Consider the following 19199-nt stretch of genomic DNA (forward strand, 5'->3'; position numbering starts at 1 on the left):
ACTTTTAAGTGAATAAAGAACTGAACGTCTAAACTAAGGATGATAATAAAAAGTAAAAATGTATTATTAATTACTAATGCAAATGCGGTAAGAGTAAAATAGAGACGTAGATAAAAATTAAATTGACAGTCAATGGGATCAACATTTGTAATGGAAGTCACAGTGATAGTAAGCACACAATAATGAATTACAAAATAAAAAATTTCACATAAATGTCTAAGGAGGATCCAAATCTTATCAAGACAATTAATCAAGTAGAGGGGCGTACTTAGACAAGCATCCTCTGGCTATTCCATTCACACTCCATATTTTAGCATACTTCTGTGGACAGCCACAGGCGTCAAATACTGGTTTCTCAAGGATTCTTGAACGTTCAAACCCTTTCTTCTGCTTAGTAAGTCTTGCCACTTACACTGCGCTCCACTATTGGGCTGTATCCATTTTAGCCATGGAAACTCACGTCTAAGTGACGAGTCAGTTGAGTGTCATATCCCCGGTCTGTCTTTGTGGTTTGTTCACCACTGTTGTCACAGTTTTCTAATTGGACACGTGCCATGTAGCGAACAGGTTATTCTGTCACTTGGTGGACAGGTTGCTCAGTCACCACAATGAGAGATGACCCATCCTCTAAAATCTAAATTCCATTATATCCAATGGGATTTAGATTTCGGTGGATGGGACATCCGTCACCACTGTGACAAAGTAACCTGTCCGCCAAGTTCTAAATCAGGCCGTCTGTTTCCTGCTGACCTCAGGGTTTCCTGATATGCTTGCTTGTTTTCGTGTCCAGCTTCCCTGCCATCTAATTAAATAAAGGGCTCCATTTCCTGCCCCAGATTGGTTAAAAACTCCCGATTCCTGGGGACCTCAGAGTTACCCGATATATATGCCCTCTAATTGACACAAATGCTTAGTAGTCTTAAAGAAGGCTTCAGATTAACACTAACATAACAGACAATAAATAACTTATTTTAACTCAGTCTCCTGCTCGGCTTCGTCAATCCATTTGAGAGATAGCTGTGTTGCCCACCAGAGCTGTCCTTGCGTTCTGAGCCCCGCCGCTTGTGACCAGAATAACTTGAACATCTTCGCCTGGAATCTAGTGGCCAGCAACTCCTTTCGGAACGCTGTCCCTTTGAGACAACTCTGAACAATCTTGAACCCTGGAACCAGACAGTGCCACTGTGCCCTCATTGCCTTCACTACGACCATCTTTTTGCCATGTAACTCTCAAGCATTTTTGGCCCATTATGTGGACATCAGGTTAGAGCACTAACAAGGCACTTCTAATTTTGGTATCCCTTGTTCCTTCAATGTAGCCTGTCCCTGCCACGTCCACCCTGCCTGTCCGAGTTCCATGCCCCTACTCCCTCCCTCCTGTCCTCCATAATCCATTTTGCAGCCAATCTCTTCTGCCCTCCATTCTCTATTGAGTTGCAACTGCTCCCCCTGCCTACCCCTGTGGTCTGTTACTAAGGCCCTTCCCCTGCCCTCTTGTCTGTGTCCAGCCCCTACCCATCCTTTCTGACCTCTATTGTCCTTTGTGCATGCCCCTGCCCCCTCTCTCTTGCACACCATTGCCGATGTGCTGCCACTAACCCTCCCGACTGCCATGCATGGCCTTTGGTGTTACCACAGCCCCTCCCACCTGCCGTGTGGTCAGCTTCCTGTCCCTGACCCTCCTCCATTGTCTATGTGCATGCCATTATAGTCTCACTGTTGCCCTCCATGGTGTGTTGTGCTTCCAGTGTCCATACCAACTGCCCTTCATGTCCATCTCCCTCCTGCCCTCTATTATCAGAGTCCATGTCTCTACCCCATTCCTCCTGCTCTCAGAGATCTAATGGACCATACTTGCCAACCATATCATACTTGAACTTGGTAAGAAGGAGATTTTGAATTTAAAAAAAACACCTGGGGAACTGATTTTCACCATTGACTTACACTGAAGAAGAGGAGATTTTAGTCAGGAGACAGACAAAATAAAGCCCTTTTGGGCTGAATAACATGGGAGTCTCCTGTCTTAAGTGGGTCTTTTGGCATGTATGGTTGTACTGCCACTGCCTCTTCCAACTGCCCTCACCGGTCTGTTATATTGCCACAGCTTCTCTTGCCTGTCCTGCATGGTTAGTTTGTTGCCCCTGGGGGCTGCGAAAGCATTGTCAATATCATCAAGAACTTGATCCCAGAAGCGGGAGAGTGTGTGGCAATGTCACAGCAAATGTAGTAAGGTGCCAGTGTTGCCACAGCCCCTCTAGCATTCCAGGGACTTATGTGCTGCCCACTTCTAGTCTTGATGGGGTGAGGTACCAATATGAGAATCTTATAGGCAGTTTCAGGTCCCACACTGTGTAGTGTACCCTATAGTGTATATCGGCCCAGTCTTTGGTGGAGAGGGGTCTACCTAATTCCACTTCCCATTGTAGCTGGCTTTTGGTATTAAGCTGAGGTTGGTCCCCACCCAGCATGTTGTATAAGTTGGAAACCAGACGCTGGTAATCAGTTTTAAGGATAAGCCACCTTTCAAATGGTAATAGTGCGCACCAATCAAGGGTGTGTGTGTGTTGGGCTGGATATAATCGGAGGGGGTATAAAAATAAATAAATAAGAAAAATGTACATGCCGCTGCTGCGCTGTCCCTGATCTTGCTGCCGGTTGCATCCTCTCTTCTCAGCAGTCACCACAGGCTCCCAATCCAGATGCTGCTCTCATGCTAAAGCTAGCATGAGAGCTGTACCAGGATTGGCCTGATCAGGCTGGTCTGACACTCGCTCAGGCACAGGAAGCCTGTGCCATTTCTCCAGCCTGGCTGTCCAACACAGCCAGGTTAGAGAAATGTAAGTGTGCATGTCAGTTTTGCTGGCCTGAGACGCCCGGCCAAACAGACATGTGCACTTTACATTGTCCACCACTCCTTCCTATGGCCCTGCCCTGCTGGCTCTACATTCCAAGTTGTCAGACAGACCGCGGCAAATAAGGAAAATGTCACTTACCCAGTGTACATCTGTTCGTGGCATTAGTCGCTGCAGATTCACATGCTGTGCATAGTCCGCCGTCTGGTGTTGGGTCGGAGTGTTACAAGTTGTTTTTCTTCGAAGAAGTCTTTTCGAGTCACGAGACCGAGGGACTCCTCCTCCTTTGTTTCCATTGCGCATGAGCGTCCACTCCATCTTAGATTGTTTTCCCCGCAGAGGGTGAGGTAGGAGTTGTGTATGTTAGTAATAGTGCCCATGCAATGGAATGAATAAGTATGTACAAAATAAAGGTTAAGGTAATATATTTACAAATGTACAAATGTTGGAGATTACTTCCAAACGGCTACAGGCTCCCGGGGAGGCGGGTGGGCGCATGTGAATCTGCAGCGACTAATGCCACGAACAGATCTACACTGGGTAAGTGACATTTTCCGTTCGGTGGCATGTGTAGCTGCAGATACACATGCTGTGCATAGACTAGTAAGCAGTTATCTCCCCAAAAGTGGTGGTTCAGCCTGTAGGAGTGGAAGTAGTTTGAAATAAAGTTCTTAGAACAGCTTGACCTACTGTGGCTTGTTGTGCAGATAGCACGTCTACACAGTAGTGCTTAGTAAATGTGTGAGGCGTAGACCATGTTGCTGCCTTACATATTTCGTTCATTGGAATATTTCCTAGGAAGGCCATGGTAGCGCCTTTCTTTCTGGTTGAGTGTGCCTTTGGTGTAATAGGCAGCTCTCTCTTTGCTTTAAGGTAGCAGGTTTGGATGCACTTAACTATCCATCTGGCTATACCTTGTTTTGATATTGGGTTTTATTGGACCTGGCTTTTTGACAGGGACATCCCCAAACTTTTTGCCTCCTTCCTCCTATTTTTTCTGACCTGTTGTTGTTGGCTTTTGACCTCTGGGCACTTTACCACTGCTAACCAGTGCTAAAGTGCATATGCTCTCTGGGTAAATTGTACTACTGATTGGTTTATCCATGATTGACTATTTAATTTACTTGTAAGTCCCTGGTAGAGTGCACTACATGTGCCTAGGGCAGGTAGATTAAATGCTACTAGTGGGCCTGCAGCACTGGTTGTGCCACCCACCTCAGTAGCCCCTTAACCCTGTCTCAGGCCTGCCATTGCAAGGCCTGTGTGTGCAGTTTCACTGCCACTTCGACTTGGCATTTAAAAGTACTTGCCAAGCCTAGAACTCCCCTTTTACTACACATAAGTCATCCCTAATGTGTGCCCTAGGTAACCCCTAGAGCAGGGTGCTGTGTAGGTAAAAGGCAGGACATGTATCTGTGTAGTTATATGTCCTGGTAGTGTGAAACTCCTAAATTCGTTTTTACACTACTGTGAGGCCTGCTCCTTTCATAGGCTAACATTGGGGCTGCCCTCATACACTGTTGAAGTGGCAGCTGCTGATCTGAAAGGAGCAGGAAGGTCATATTTAGTATGGCCAGAATGGTAATACAAAATCCTGCTGACTGGTGAAGTCGGATTTAATATTACTATTCTAGAAATGCCACTTTTAGAAAGTGAGCATTTCTTTGCACTAAAATCTTGTTGTGCCCTTCAATCCACGTCTGGCTAGGTTTAGTTGACAGCTCCTTGTGCATTCACTCAGACACACCCCAAACACAGGGTACTCAGCCTCACTTGCATACATCTGCATTTTGAATGGGTCTTCCTGGGCTGGGAGGGTGGAGGGCCTGCCCTCACACAAAGGACTGCCACACCCCCTACTGGGACTCTGGCAGACAGGATTGAGCTGAAAGGGAACTTGGTGCATTTCTTAGAGACTCTTTGAAGTCACCCCCACTTCAAAGGCACAACTTAGTATAAAACAGGGCCTCTGCCCTACCTCAAGAGACACTTGCTGGAGAAGAAACCTGAACCAGAAACTACATCTGGCCAAGAAGAACTGCCTGGCTGCTCAAAGGACTCACCTGTCTGCTTTCTACAAAGGACTGCTGCCTTGCTGTTGCCCTGCTGCCTGGCTGAACTCTTGTCTGGCTGTGAAAGTGCTCTCCAAGGGCTTGGATAGAGCTTGCCTCCTGTTCCTTGAAGTCTCAGGACCAAAAAGACTTCTCCTTTTTACTTGGACGCTCCGTGCGACGAAAATTTCGACGCACAGCTTGTTCGGCGGCGAGAAAAACGCCGCACACCGACGCTGATCGACGCGACGCTCTTGGGACGATCGAAAATCCGACGCACGGCCTCGCAAGGACAACGCCGCCCGACCTCTAGAGGAGAAATCGACGCAACGCCTGCCGTGAGATCGTAATTTCAACGCGCAGCCCCGCAGATCGACATCCGGAGGAGAAATCGACGCGACGCCTGCCGTGAGATCGTAATTTCAACGCGCAGCCCCGCAGATCGACATCCAGAGGAGAAATCGACGCGACGCCTGCCGTGAGATCGTAATTTCGCCGCGCAGCCCCGCAGACCGACGCGCAGCCGGAGAACAAGCAGGAGAATCCACGCACAGACCCGGGACATCTGGTAATCCCCGCGATCCACAGAAAGAGACAGTCCGCGTGCCGGAAACGACGCCGGCCCCCCCCCGCGTGGAAAATAACGACGCAAGTCCATGTGTGCTGGGGAGAAATCGACGCACACACCCTTTTTCCGCGCACCTCTTCTCTTGTGGCCCTCTGAGGAGATTTTTCCACGCTAAACCAGGTACTTGTGCTTGAAAGAGACTTTGTTAATATTCTAAAGACTTAAGACACTTTATATCACTTTTCAGTGATATCTTTACAAATTCGTATTGCAACTTTGATCATTTTGACCTGAAGATGCCCAGATAAATATTATATATTTTTCTAAATACTGTGTGGTGTATTTTTGGGGTGTTATGCTATGGTGTTGTATGATTTATTGCACAAATGCTTTACACATTGCTTTCTAAGTTAAGCCTGACTGCTCGTGCCAAGCTACCGGAGGGTGAGCACAGGCTGATTTTGGATTGTGTGTGACTTACCCTGACTAGAGTGAGGGTTCTTGCTTGGACAGAGGGCAACCTGATGCCAACCAAAAACCCAATTTCTAACAGGTTTCCTGTATGAGGTTTTTGAAATGCAATAAATAGTTGTTTTGTTTTCCTAATTAGTTTTGTTCTGTCAATGTAGTACATTAGTGCTCTTTTGATGTCTAATGTATGTAGTGCCCTTTCAGCTATTGAGTCTGGCTGTGGAAAGAACACTGGTAGTTCTACTGTTTGATTTAAGTGAAACGGTGAGATAACTTTTGGTAAGAATTTTGGATTGGTTCTTAGAACTACCTTATTTTTGTGTATTTGAATAAATGGTTCCTGTATAGTAAACGCCTGAATTTCACTTACTCTTCTTAGAGATGTAATGGCAATGAGAAATGCAACTTTCCACGTTAGGTATTGTATTTCGCAAGAATGCATGGGTTCGAAAGGTGGACCCATGAGTCTTGTTAAGACAATGTTGAGGTTCCATGAAGGAACAGGTGGTGTTCTTGGTGGTATAATTCTTTTTAGGCCTTCCATAAATGCTTTAATGACAGGTATTCTAAACAGTGAAGTTGAATGAGTAATCTGCAGGTATGCAGATATTGCTGCGAGATGTATCTTTATGGAAGAGAAGGCCAGATTTGATTTCTGCAAATGTAGTAAGTATCCTACTATATCCGTTGGAGATGCATGTAATGGTTGAACTTGATTATTATGGCAGTAGCAAACAAATCTTTTCCATTTACTTGCATAGCAGTGTCTAGTGGATGGCCTTCTAGCTTGTTTTATGACCTCCATACATTCTTGTGTGAGGTTTAAGTGTCCAAATTCTAGGATTTCAGGAGCCAAATTGCTAGATTCAGCGATGCTGGGTTTGGATGCCTGATCTGTTGTTTGTGCTGTGTTAACAGATCTGGTCTGTTGGGTAGTTTGACATGAGGCACTACTGACAGGTCTAGTAGTGTTGTATACCAAGGTTGTCTTGCCCATGTAGGTGCTATTAGTATGAGTTTGAGTTTGTTTTGACTCAATCTGTTTACTAGATATGGAAGAAGAGGGAGAGGGGGAAAAGCGTACGCAAATATCCCTGACCAATTCATCCATAGAGCATTGCCTTGAGACTGCTGGTGTGGGTACCTGGATGCGAAGTTTTGGCATTTTGCGTTCTCTTTTGTTGCAAATAGGTCTATTTGAGGTGTTCCCCAAATTTGGAAGTAAGATTTTAGAATTTGGGGGTGAATCTCCCATTCGTGTACTTGTTGGTGATCCCGAGAGAGATTGTCTGCTAGCTGGTTCTGGATCCCTGGAATAAACTGTGCTATTAGGCGAATGTGGTTGTGAATTGCCCACTGCCATATCCTTTGTGCTAGGAGACACAGCTGTGTCGAGCGTGTTCCCCCCTGTTTGTTTAGATAATACACTGTTGTCATGTTGTCTGTTTTGACAAGAATGTATTTGTGGATTATGATGGGTTGAAATGCTTTCAACGCTAGGAATACTGCTAACAATTCGAGGTGATTTATATGAAACCTTCTTTGATGTACGTCCCATTGTCCTTGGATGCTGTGTTGATTGAGGTGTGCTCCCCACCCTGTCATGGAAGCATCTGTAGTTATCACGTATTGTGGCACTGGGTCTTGGAAAGGCAGCCCTTTGTTTAAATTTATACTGTTCCACCATAGAAGCGAGATGTATGTTTGGCGGTCTATCAACACCAGATCTAGAAGGTGACCCTGTGCATGTGACCATTGTGATGCTAGGCACTGTTGTAAGGGCCTCATGTGCAATCTTGCGTTTGGGACAATGGCTATGCATGAGGACATCATGCCTAGGAGTTTTAACACCATCTTTGCATGTATTTTTTGTGTTGGATACATGGCTTGTATGACTTTGTAAAAATTTTGAACCCTTTGTGGACTTGGAGTGGCTATCCCTTTTGTTGTGTTGATTGTCGCTCCCAAGTATTGCTGTGTTTGGCACGGCAGAATGTGTGACTTTGTATAGTTGATGGAGAACCCTAGTTTGTAGAGGGTTTGTATGACATAATCTGTATGGTGTGAACACTTTGTTAGGGAGTTGGTCTTGATTAGCCAATCGTCTAGGTAGGGGAACATGTGTATTTGCTGCCTTCTGATATGTGCAGCTACTACTGCTAGACATTTTGTAAAGACTCTCGGTGCAGTTGTTATACCGAACGGCAACACTTTGAATTGGTAATGTATTCCCTTGAATACGAACCTTAGGTATTTCCTGTGCGAGGGATGTATCGGTATGTGGAAATACGCGTCTTTTAGATCTAAGGTTGTCATGTAGTCTTGTTGTCTCAACAGTGGTAATACGTCCTGTAGCGTGACCATGTGAAAGTGTTCCGATTTGATGTAGGTGTTTAGTGTTTTGTCTTTTTTTGGTATTAGAAAGTACAGTGAGTAAACTCCTGTGTTCTTTTGTGGACCTGGTACTAATTCTATTGCGTCTTTTTTGCAGTAATGCTTGAACTTCTAGTTGTAGAAGGTCTAAATGCTGTTTTGACATATTCTGTGTTTTTGGTGGGACGTTTGGAGGGAGTTGGAGAAATTCTATGCAATAACCATGTCGGATAATTGCTAAGACCCAAGTGTCTGTTGTTATCTCCTCCCAAAATTTGTAGAACTGGCTTAGTCTTCCCCCCACTGGTGTTGTGTGAAGGGGTTGAGTGACTTGTGAGTCACTGTTTGGTTGGTGGGGTCTTGGGACCCTGAAATTTTCCCCGGTTTCTAGGGAATTGTCCCCCTCTGTATTGGCCCCAAAAGCCTCCCCTTTGGTACTGTCCCTGGTAGGTAGACGGTGTTGTTTGTGAGGTACTAGCTTGTGTGGTTTGACCTCGAAACCCCCCTCTGAAGGTTGTTTTGCGAAACGTGCCAAAAGTGCCTCTGCCCTGCGGGGAATAGAGTGCGCCCATGGCCTTAGCTGTGTCAGTATCTTTTTTCAATTTTTCAATTGCCGTGTCCACTTCGGGTCCAAACAATTGTTGTTCATTGAACGGCATATTGAGCACTGCCTGTTGTATCTCGGGTTTGAAGCCGGATGTGCGCAACCATGCGTGCCTCCTTATGGTTACCGCGGTATTTATTGTTCTTGCAGCTGTATCCGCTGCATCCATAGAGGAACGTATTTGGTTGTTGGAGATATTTTGTCCCTCCTCAACCACTTGTTTTGCCCGTTTCTGGAATTCTTTGGGTAGATGCTCGATGAGATGCTGCATCTCGTCCCAATGGGCTCTGTCATATCGCGCTAGGAGCGCCTGCGAGTTAGCGATGCGCCACTGGTTTGCAGCTTGTACTGCAACCCTTTTCCCAGCTGCGTCGAACTTGCAGCTCTCCTTGTCTGGAGGTGGTGCGTCACCTGATGTGTGCGAGTTGGCTCTTTTACGAGCTGCTCCTACGACAACTGAATCTGGTGGCAGTTGTGATGTGATAAAAGCAGGGTCCGTGGGCGGTGCTTTATATTTCTTCTCCACCCTTGGAGTTATTGCTCTGCTTTTGACAGGTTCTTTAAAGATCTGTTTAGCGTGCCTTAGCATTCCCGGGAGCATAGGGAGGCTTTGATAATTGCTATGGGTGGAGGAGAGGGTGTTGAAAAGGAAGTCATCCTCGACAGGCTCTGAGTGTAAAGACACGTTATGGAACTCTGCTGCCCTAGCTACCACCTGTGCATACGCTGTACTGTCTTCAGGTGGTGAGGGCTTAGTAGGGTACGACTCAGGGCTATTGTCTGATACTGGGGCGTCAGAGATCCCACGCATTTTTGTCATCTTGGCTCATAGTGGTATGAGCTGGTGAATGTGACGGAGTCTGTGCCGGTGATGTATGAGTTACCGGTGGTGGAGAGGGTGGTGGAGTTACCCTTCTTTACCACTTTTGCTTGTGGTGTCTTTTCTTGTGGTTGGAAATCGAGTTTCCTTTTCCTCCTGATTGGGGGAAGAGTGCTGATCTTCCCTGTACCACTTTGTATGAAGATCCGCTTTTGGGTGTGGTCTACATCTGTGGTTTGTAAATCTTCCTCAAACCTGTGTTTGCGCATTTGGGAGGACAGTGATTGTTCCTCTGAGTACGAACTGGCTGTCGGTTCAGTTGCTGGTCGTTTAGGCACCGAAACCGTGTCTTTTGTTGTTTTCGGCTCAGATGAGATTTTTCTCTTTTTCGGTGTCGAACTTTCTCGGCGACGACCATCTTCGGTGCCGCTGTCTCTGTGCCGAGCAGCCTCGGTGGTGCTGTCTCGGTGTCGACCCTTTTCTGCAGCACTTTCTCGGTCCCGAGATTGCTGCGTGCCTGTGTCTCGACCAGAGTCGGACGACCTCGGCACCAGTTCGCCTTTTTTCGGTGCCGATGGACGGTCACCTACTTTATGGGTTGAGCCATGGCCTGTTGGCAGTGGCGTCCCCTGGGCTTTGTCTGTTTTCAAGTGTGGTGCTTGCTTCGACGTCTTACTCACGGTTTCTTCGACGTCGAATTCTTCAGAGTCCGATTCATGGATGGAGAAGGCTTCTTCTTCTTCTCCCTGTTCCTCGAACCCTTGTTGTCCTGTCGGCGTGGACGCCATCTGCAACCGTCTGGCTCTTCGGTCACGGAGCGTTTTTCTTGACCGAAACGCTCGACAGGCCTCACACGTTTCTTCCTTGTGCTCGGGTGACAGGCACAAGTTACAGACCAAATGCTGGTCTGTATAGGGATATTTACTGTGGCATTTAGGACAGAATCGGAACGGGGTCCGTTCCATCAGTCTCGATGTTGCACGCGGTCGGGCCGACCAGGCCCCGACAGGGGATCGAAATTACCCCGAAGGGCTACCGGAGCTCTTCAGGATTCGGTGTCGATTCTAATCTAACCCGATACCGAACGAAACCATACCGACATAGTTTTCCGAAGTTATGACTATCTTTCCGTCCCGAAACACAGAGCGAAAAGGAACACGTCCGAACCCGATGGAGGAAAAAAAACAATCTAAGATGGAGTCGACGCCCGTGACTCGAAAAGACTTCTTCGAAGAAAAACAACTTGTAACACTCCGACCCAACACCAGACGGCGGACTATGCACAGCATGTGTATCTGCAGCTACACATACCACCAAACAATGATATTAACATTGTTTAATCATCATTTTATTTGCCCCTGTCTGCCTGACGGAGGAGGAAGCAACTTCCTCTGCTAAAACAGAAGAACCGTCCCTGGTACACGCCCTCCCCCGATTTGGGTTGCATGACCAAGTGCCCAGTGGCCTACTTCAAAGGCAGAAAAGGGTATAAGAAGGGCACCCAAAAACCCTGAAAATTAGACTACCTCAAGGATTCAAGAGGAATCTCTGCCTGGAGAAGAGCTGAAGAGAAGTGCTGCCCTGGCCCGTGATTGTGCTTTTTGGGCTATCCTCCAGTTGCTGCTTCTGCCTGTGCTAGGGGGACAGAGACTGGACTTTGTTGCATTCCTGCTTGAGAAGTGACTCCAAGGGCCTGGAGTAGAGCTTGCCTCCTGTTTTGAAGCCTTAGGGACAGCAAAGGCTTCACCAACCAGACCGGAGTCTACTTGCTGTGGACTCTAGCTTGCCAGAGGTTGCCATTCCAGTTCCTGGACCCCCGGAAGTGAATTTCTGGAGAAAAGCCAGTGTAGCAAGCCAAACAACACCGTGTGACTTCGCAAATGACACTGCTGGCCGGAACCGCAACACTGCTTACTCTGAGGTCGTGGACCTCACTGAGTGCGAATCAGACAAGCCTGTGAGCAGACGCCGCTACCCAGAACCGTGACGCCGGGTGCCCTGAGGCCGTGGACCTCGTAAAAGTTTGACGACCCTGTAGGTCTCGTGTCGCTGCAACCGCTGATCCTGCCCGACTTCGCTAACACTGCAGTGTTGTAAGTCCAACGTCCGTGACGATCAGATGCCATTGCAGTGCTTGCCGACCCAGTGAGGTCGCACCGCAGCATCGTGACTCTGCCAGACTTCGCATCTGCTGGAACCGAGGGACGACTCCGCATCCGACGCCACTTCACCTCCACCGCCCTGTAATGAGGAACCGCTGCTCGACGCCGCTGTCCTTCTGCCCCGTGGCACCGGAACCGATGCTGCAGCGGATTAAGCAAAGCCGCTCTCCATGACTCCGGGTAGGGGTGGGGGCTCGAACGACTCCATGAACGGCGCCATTGGTGTCGCATTGTACCAACTTGCAGTGTTTTTACCTCAAGGCACTGTTTTCTTGCTTTGTAAGTGCTAAATTCGTATTTTTAACTGTATATTGTGGATTTTTAATGGGTTTGGTCTTGTTTAATTAGATAAAATATTTACTATTTTTCCTAAACCTGTGTTGTGTCATTTTGTAGTGGTTCACTGTATTACTGTGTGTGTTTGTACAAATACTTAACACATCATCTCTGAGTCAAGCCTGTCTGCTTGTGCCAAGCTACCAAAGGGGTGAGCGGGGTTTAACTGAGTGCGATTCTCCTTTACCCTGACTAAAGTGAGGGTCCTTGCTTGGGCAGGGGGGTAACCTGAGTGGCAACCAAAAACCCCATTTCTAAATTAGACCGCAAAAAGGAGCGGGTAAGGGAGGCAGCCCTGTCTCGCCCCACTCTGGTTCGGGAAGGGTTTTGACAGTGTGCCACTGACTGACAGACGCTCTAGGGGCACTATAGATACTCTCAACCCATTTGCAAAAGCGAGTCCCGAGATGTGTTTGTGTACAGCCTCTAAGACCATCACCTCACTCTATAGGGCCGCTCAGTGACCGCTGTCTTCCACCGCTATTACAATCAACTCCCTACAGACTACTTATTTCAGGGCTTCCCAAACAGAGGCTAGTGGTGTTTCTCCCATGTCATTAATTTGCAAGTGTGATGCTAATAGCAACATTAGCCTTGAAGTATAAGAGGTTATCCCGTAGCTGCCAGGGAGGGTGTCACTCAGTCCACAGGGAGCCATATCGATAGGTGCAGTGGAGCGTGGTCTGACAGGGAACGTCGTGCAATGGTAGTGTCAGTTATCAGTCCGAAGAGGGAAGAGGTGGCAAAGAAGCAATCAATATGCATGTATGTTTTATGCGCAGCCGAATAGAAAGTATAGTCGCGGGATAGAGACCTCGCCACACATTGTGTAGGCCACAGTCACCGAGCCATCGATGCTCCGCAGTAGAAAGGGCACCCATCTGACCTAACTGTTGCATGACCGGTCTAAATTCGAATCCATGACTAGGTTAGTCGCCTCCCCTATCGATATAGCCGCGTTGGGCGTCTGCAGTATCGGAGCTAGGGAGTAGGTCAGAAAGGCCTCTTGGTGATTGTGTGGGGTGAAACATTTACTAAAGTCGTCTTGAATGTGTCTAGTTTGATGCGTATTGTGAGAAGGCCACCCCGGATTTCTCTCATGATCAATTGGATTTCCCCTTTAAACCCCTGTGAGAAAAGTATGGTTACCCCACCTTTCTTAGAAGGACCTGAAGACCAGAGCTGCCTGTGGAATCGACTGGAGCACATTCTATGAACATCCTTCAAGAGCCTCCTGGAGGAGGCAGATGTCTGCTTCCGAGTACCCCAGGAGGGAAAGGACAGTCGGGCGCTTGGAGACATTAGGTCCTCTTATATTGGGGCTAACAATTTTCATGTCCATGATTCACAGGATCAAGATATGGGACGTATGGGGGCTACTCTAGTTGATGTCGTGTCTTGGTTGGACCCAGCCTGTAGAAATTTGGTTCCCTAGTCATTGCGTAGCTGAGCAAGGAGTAGCACAGGAATAGGGTATTAACACACACACACACCACAGGCAAACCAAACCAATACAACCAATTTAACCATTCGAACAAGCCATTAATAATGGCAAAGTCATGAGATGTTGCCCATCTGAGCCAGAACAGCCAACTATACCTGTCTCTCATAAGCAGAGTACCATCCTACAAGGGAAGTTAAGTCAAACAGTTCCTCGGTTGACCACTCCTTCGTCCACTCTGCCTGCCCGTGAAAGGTTATCTAGCAGAGAGCCAGGTTCAACGTGTAGCTGCATGTACAGGGTCACCAGTCAGTGTGGTGAGTACCGCTTCTTGTTCAAGTGCCATGGAGGCAATGTCCTCTCGTTGTGCAGCTAAAGGCTTCTGGGATTTCCACTTACGGTGGCATTTCATGTGTCCATGCAGATGGAGCTTCACTGGGGCACCCACCCTGTTTCAGGTTCTGTGAAGCCTAGCACCGTGCAGGCTTCCCACAGGGACCACAATTGGTGGAGTTTAACGTCAAGGCGGAAGATGATTTGAAAGGGATGGCCCCATGAGTAGGAGATCCCGGCGTTACATAAGTAGGTTGTAACAGGTCAGAAGTCTCCTAGTTTCTGGAGGTTGATGGCAGTGAGGTCCTGGTACAGTAAGGGTGTGTAGTCCTTAATGTGGAGGAGGCGAAGCTCTCCAGTGCTGCAGAGAATGTTTTCTTATAGGCCAAAGTCATGCCCACAGACCAAAATATCAGCAGGGGGAATCGTGGATTGGCGCGGCAAGCCCACTCTGTGGAGGCGATCAAGTTTCATGGTCTGGAGCGCCGCATCCCCCCGGATAAAGCTGAAGAGGGCCTTCACATAGAATTCTAAATCTGTTGCCTCTGCAGCTGTAGAGACTCCCCGAATGCAAATATTTCACCTGGAGCAGTTCTCTAGATCTTCAGTGTGGGACTGGAGCTCAATTTGTATATCTTGGAGGCAAAGGATTTCTTGTTGCATCCACTCCTTTTCATAGTTTCATTCATCATCCTTGAGTTCGGGTGTGCCAGCTCTCTCTCCCACTTCACCCAGGGTCTCTGCGCACTCCCCTGAGGTCTGAGGAGATGTCTCTTGACAGCTTGGAGGACTTCTCACAATGAGGTAAACAAGGCCTCTAAAAAGGCATGATTCACCAGACCCTCAGGTTCCTCTGCGTCTAAGGAGCAGTCCTCTTCTCTCCTGCATCTAGGTCCCCCCTGTAGGCTTCATCAGCATATCCCGCAGAGACCAGTCTTTCTTGCTTTTAGCTGCCATGTTCCCAGATGCTGGTCATCGTGGCCCCAACAAATCCCTGTAAAGGGTTACAGAGTATCATCAAGGAGGGCTTGGTGACACGGTTGGCCTCCGCTCTCACGTTCCCCTTCAGGGGAGTGCTAGGGCCAGCTCCTGGTTTCCTTTCATAGAGCACGGTCTCTACCTGCGGCGCGGGCCCCTACCTATAAAGGCAGGGCCTCGCACTACCTGCAATAAAGGTCCTCCGAAGTTGGGTAATGCCCCGGTAGCGCTCGAAAGCAACAAGGCCTGTTCAGAGTCAGTAAGTCAGTGCTTACTTCCGCAGGCCATTTAGGCCATACTGGTGTCGGTATGTATGTGAGGGCAGGCCATGTTCTTTGGGATTTCTGAGGTGTAGGGTTCAAACTGGTATGCAGGGGCCCAGCAGTGTATGAAGTAGGGTGATTGTACTAGTCCCAGCGGTGGTGTCAGGCCCCTTCACAAGCCGGCAAGCAGAAGAGGCTCACTGCAGTCGGACGGGGCTGCAGAGCTCTGTGGGCATATGATGAAGTGCAGTGGGGGATGCAATGTCCACCATTAGCCCCTTTCACCTACTGGTCCTGTGTCTGTAGTTGCGTGGCAGTGGGAGCACCCGTCTGCAGGTGCAGCTTAGTTCATTCTTAGGAGCAGTGGACCCTTGGTCTTTTAGCTCATGTCTAAGGCCACCGCACAGAGGGCACCGCAGCTTTCACAAACCGGCATTTAGTGGAGGCTCGCTGAGGTCAGCGGGGCTGCAGATCTCTGGGGGCGTGTGATTAAGTGCAGGGGGGGTGCAATGTCCACCGTTGGCCCCTCTCAACAGCTAGAATTGTGTCCATAATCAAGTAGCAGTGGAAGCACCGACTTGCAGGTGTGGCCTACTTCACTCCCAGGAACAGTGCGGGCAAATTGGGGGAGGGGGCGCTGCCGGAGCCTCAATCTTTCAGCCCATGGCTAAGGGTGCAGTATGAGGGGCACTGCAGCAACCCTCTGTGGTGAGTTTCAGAGGCCGCCATGCATCTCCGGCTACTTTGATCAGCAGCGTCTGGCGTACCCTGGCTCGTGCAAGTGGGGGCATTCCTCTGCTGCAGGGAGGGCCCGAGGTGTGGCGCTCCACCCGCGTGGTGCAGACCCGGCAGCAGCTGCCCAGTGTCTGAACCGCTAGGGAGTCTGCCCTGCTTCGGGACGGCTCCTCCGGGACGGAGAGCCTGGAACACACGTCTCACCCATCCGCCATCTTTGCCACACCCCAGGAAAATATTTAGAACTCACTTGAAACGTGTCCTAAGTTTTCTTTTTACAGCACTAACCATAATTTCTATGACAAAATGACCCCCCTCCTTTTGTTCCTTTCTTAACAGATGTTTTATGTTTGACCTAAGTAAGACTGTTAGCGCTGAAGTCGCCCTTTATAACACTCTGGGAGGCTGCAGTGAAACACAAGGGAATCTCCTGACAGGCTACTCCTGTTGGAGGTACATGTTTTATTGAGAATGCCAGACTTCATTCCCTTGTGGCTGAGATATATAATATGGATTTACAGAAAATATGCTCTCATTTTAGCTTCTGCAGCACCTTCCATAACCTCTTTAGGAAAGTCAGGAGAAAACAGTTTTCTCTCAAACATGATTCATGAGACCTCAGCAGGTTTTTTCACAGTGTAAAATCACCTTAGCAACAAACGATTTATATTGTAACTAAAATCTGTGATCACCCTTTATACACTCTCCTTTTGTGACCTTCAAAAACTTTCAGTGGGGTGCTATCATGTATACTGGTCCCAAATGACTGCCATCACTTTCTGGTTAAAGGGCTAGCAGCCAATCAGATCTCACCACAAGATCTGTGCTAAGGCTCTGCCCAGATATACAAATTTATTTTTCCTTTAATATCTCAAAAACTACTGAAAGGATTTACACCAATTAACAAAAAGGGCACTTTCTGGGCCAAGAGCTAACTTCCTGCCAAATTTAGTGTAATTCCGTTCAGCGGTTCGGGCTGCAGTTGTGTCTAAAACTTCTATGGGATTTAACACAGAAAAACACCTATTCTCGAGCCACGCTTGACAGATGACTGCAAAACTTTCCATGCACAACAAGACACTTTTTGGGGAAAATTTCATGAAGATTTGTTAAACAGCTCCAAAGATATAACCAAGTCAAAAAACTATTTTCCTATGGTAACTAGGTCCTAACTATAACTACCTACTGGCAACCACCAGTTGGTAACTCAATAGATACATATATAATTTTTTTGGGGAGAGCCACCATTTTGAGAGCGTCAGATCCCTCTGGACAGCTCCCAGCATAGGGTGACATTGCCTGCCCACATTTATGATTTTCCCTTTATCGTATGCAACCTTTAGGTACCAGGCTCCCTCTGTTAAAATTTGTAGCTGTAAGCCACCTGCCCACTGATCATCTTCATCCATTCCTTCCACAGGAAATAAAAGGGACTTGTTCCATTTCACTCACTACCCCATGTGTTCCCCAGATTGGTTCAAAATGCACATAACAATTGGGCATGATCTCCCCCCCAAGTATACATCAAGAGATCATCTGCATATATTATATTCTGACAGACCGGCTGACCATTCACAACTTGGAATGCCCTTGTCTCTCCAGATCCTCTCCACCAGTGGCTCTACGGCAAGTACAAGCAAGAGTGACGATGGCCAGTAGCCCCGTGGTGTGCCCAGCCCGAACCATTAGAATTCAATAATGGCATTGTTTACTCCAGCCCAGGATCCATCACTATAGGTGCACACAAATATACTCTTCTTTTAGGTTATTAAATAGTTCACCCCCCCCCCCCCCCCCCCCAAGGTCAATTAATAGGATTGCAATGTCTTCCAATATTTCCAGGACTGTGATATCACAATCAAGCTGCTGCCTCTCAGTAGCTGCAAGACACTCCAACAGAAGACCCGCAATTACTTTTTCCAGCTCTGATGTAGTGACATTTGTGCCCGACACATAAAACCTCCTGTAAAATCTTGTAAACTCTTCTGCTCACCTGCAGTTGTAAGGCATGCTATAAATCTGCTCTGTTTCTCCCTCCTGCTGAGCCAATAAAGCAATATGCCAGTTTTATCTCCTTGTTCATAAAGTTTACCCCGTGAGGTCAGCCAGACCTTTAATGCCTCATCCATTAATAGTGGTCTCTAATATTACTTGAAAGTGTCAATTGTGCCCTGAAATGCCTCAGGGGAATCATTTCTCTAAGTGCTTCAGTGGTCAGAATCCATGCCCCTGCCTTACCGCTGCACGTTTATGGTTTGTCATTTTATATACTTAGCTCATGAACCCTGTTTCTCAAACCTGATTTGAAACCCTCACATATAATCAGGTGAGAGACAACTATTCAATTATTTCATTTGTCAACTATAGTGATTTCAGTCACCACAGATGGAGTTTTTGGGTGCCATCCTCTCTACTTGTCATACTTACTGGGCCATGATCTAAGACCTCTAACCGGTGTCTATGCTCTGTCAACTCTGTACCTTTTTGTTGCAATGAAAGTATGGATAACAAGAGAAAACTACCTGTGTATCCCTAAACAGTAAGTGTATTCTGATTGACTGGGATGGCATGAGTGGTAGGTATTATGTAGACCATGTCAATCAATTAATGAATCAGGGAATTTGTAAAGCACACTACTCACCCGTCAGGGTCTCAAGTCGCTGGAGAGGGGGGGAGGGGGAGGGGGATGGGCTACTGCTCGAACAGCCATGTCTTGAGATGTCTCCTGAAGGTAAGGAGGTCCTTTGTCTGACACAGGTGGGTGGGAATAGTGTTCCACGTCTTGGTGCTGAGACTCATCTGCCGCCGGTGGTGGTGGTTCTGCAGATGCGAGGGCAAGGTCGGCAGAGCGAAGCGGTCGGGTCGGTGTAGAAGGAGAGCAGTCTGTTGAGGTATTCCGGCACTGTGAAGTGCCTTGTGAGCGTGGGTGAGGAGTTTGAAGGGGATTCTCTTGTTGACAGGGAGCCTATGCAGGTCTCTCAGGTGGGCTGTGATGTGGCAGTGGCGGGGGATGTCCAGGATGAGGCGTGCAAAGGCGTTTCAGATGCGTTGCAGTCTATTCTGGAGTTTGGCTGTTGTTCCTGCATAGAGGGCATTGCTGTAGTCCAGTTTGCTGCTTACGAGGGCTTGGGTGACTGTTCTTCTGGTTTCAGTGGGGATCCATTTGCAGATCTTCCGAAGCATGCAGAGGGTGTTATAGCAGGAGGAGAAGA

The 19199-nt window shown here is 47.9% G+C and overlaps 1 protein-coding gene across 1 annotated transcript in view; it reads right to left on the reverse strand.

The window, feature by feature from the left end:
- LOC138286550 (S-adenosyl-L-methionine-dependent tRNA 4-demethylwyosine synthase TYW1-like) overlaps positions 1 to 19199 on the reverse strand; it is a 490050-nt gene that overhangs the window by 88709 nt on the left and 382142 nt on the right. The gene's annotated exons all lie outside the window — the stretch shown is intronic.

This window comes from Pleurodeles waltl, chromosome 3_2 (genome assembly GCF_031143425.1).
Source record: "Pleurodeles waltl isolate 20211129_DDA chromosome 3_2, aPleWal1.hap1.20221129, whole genome shotgun sequence".
NCBI lineage: Eukaryota > Metazoa > Chordata > Amphibia > Caudata > Salamandridae > Pleurodeles > Pleurodeles waltl.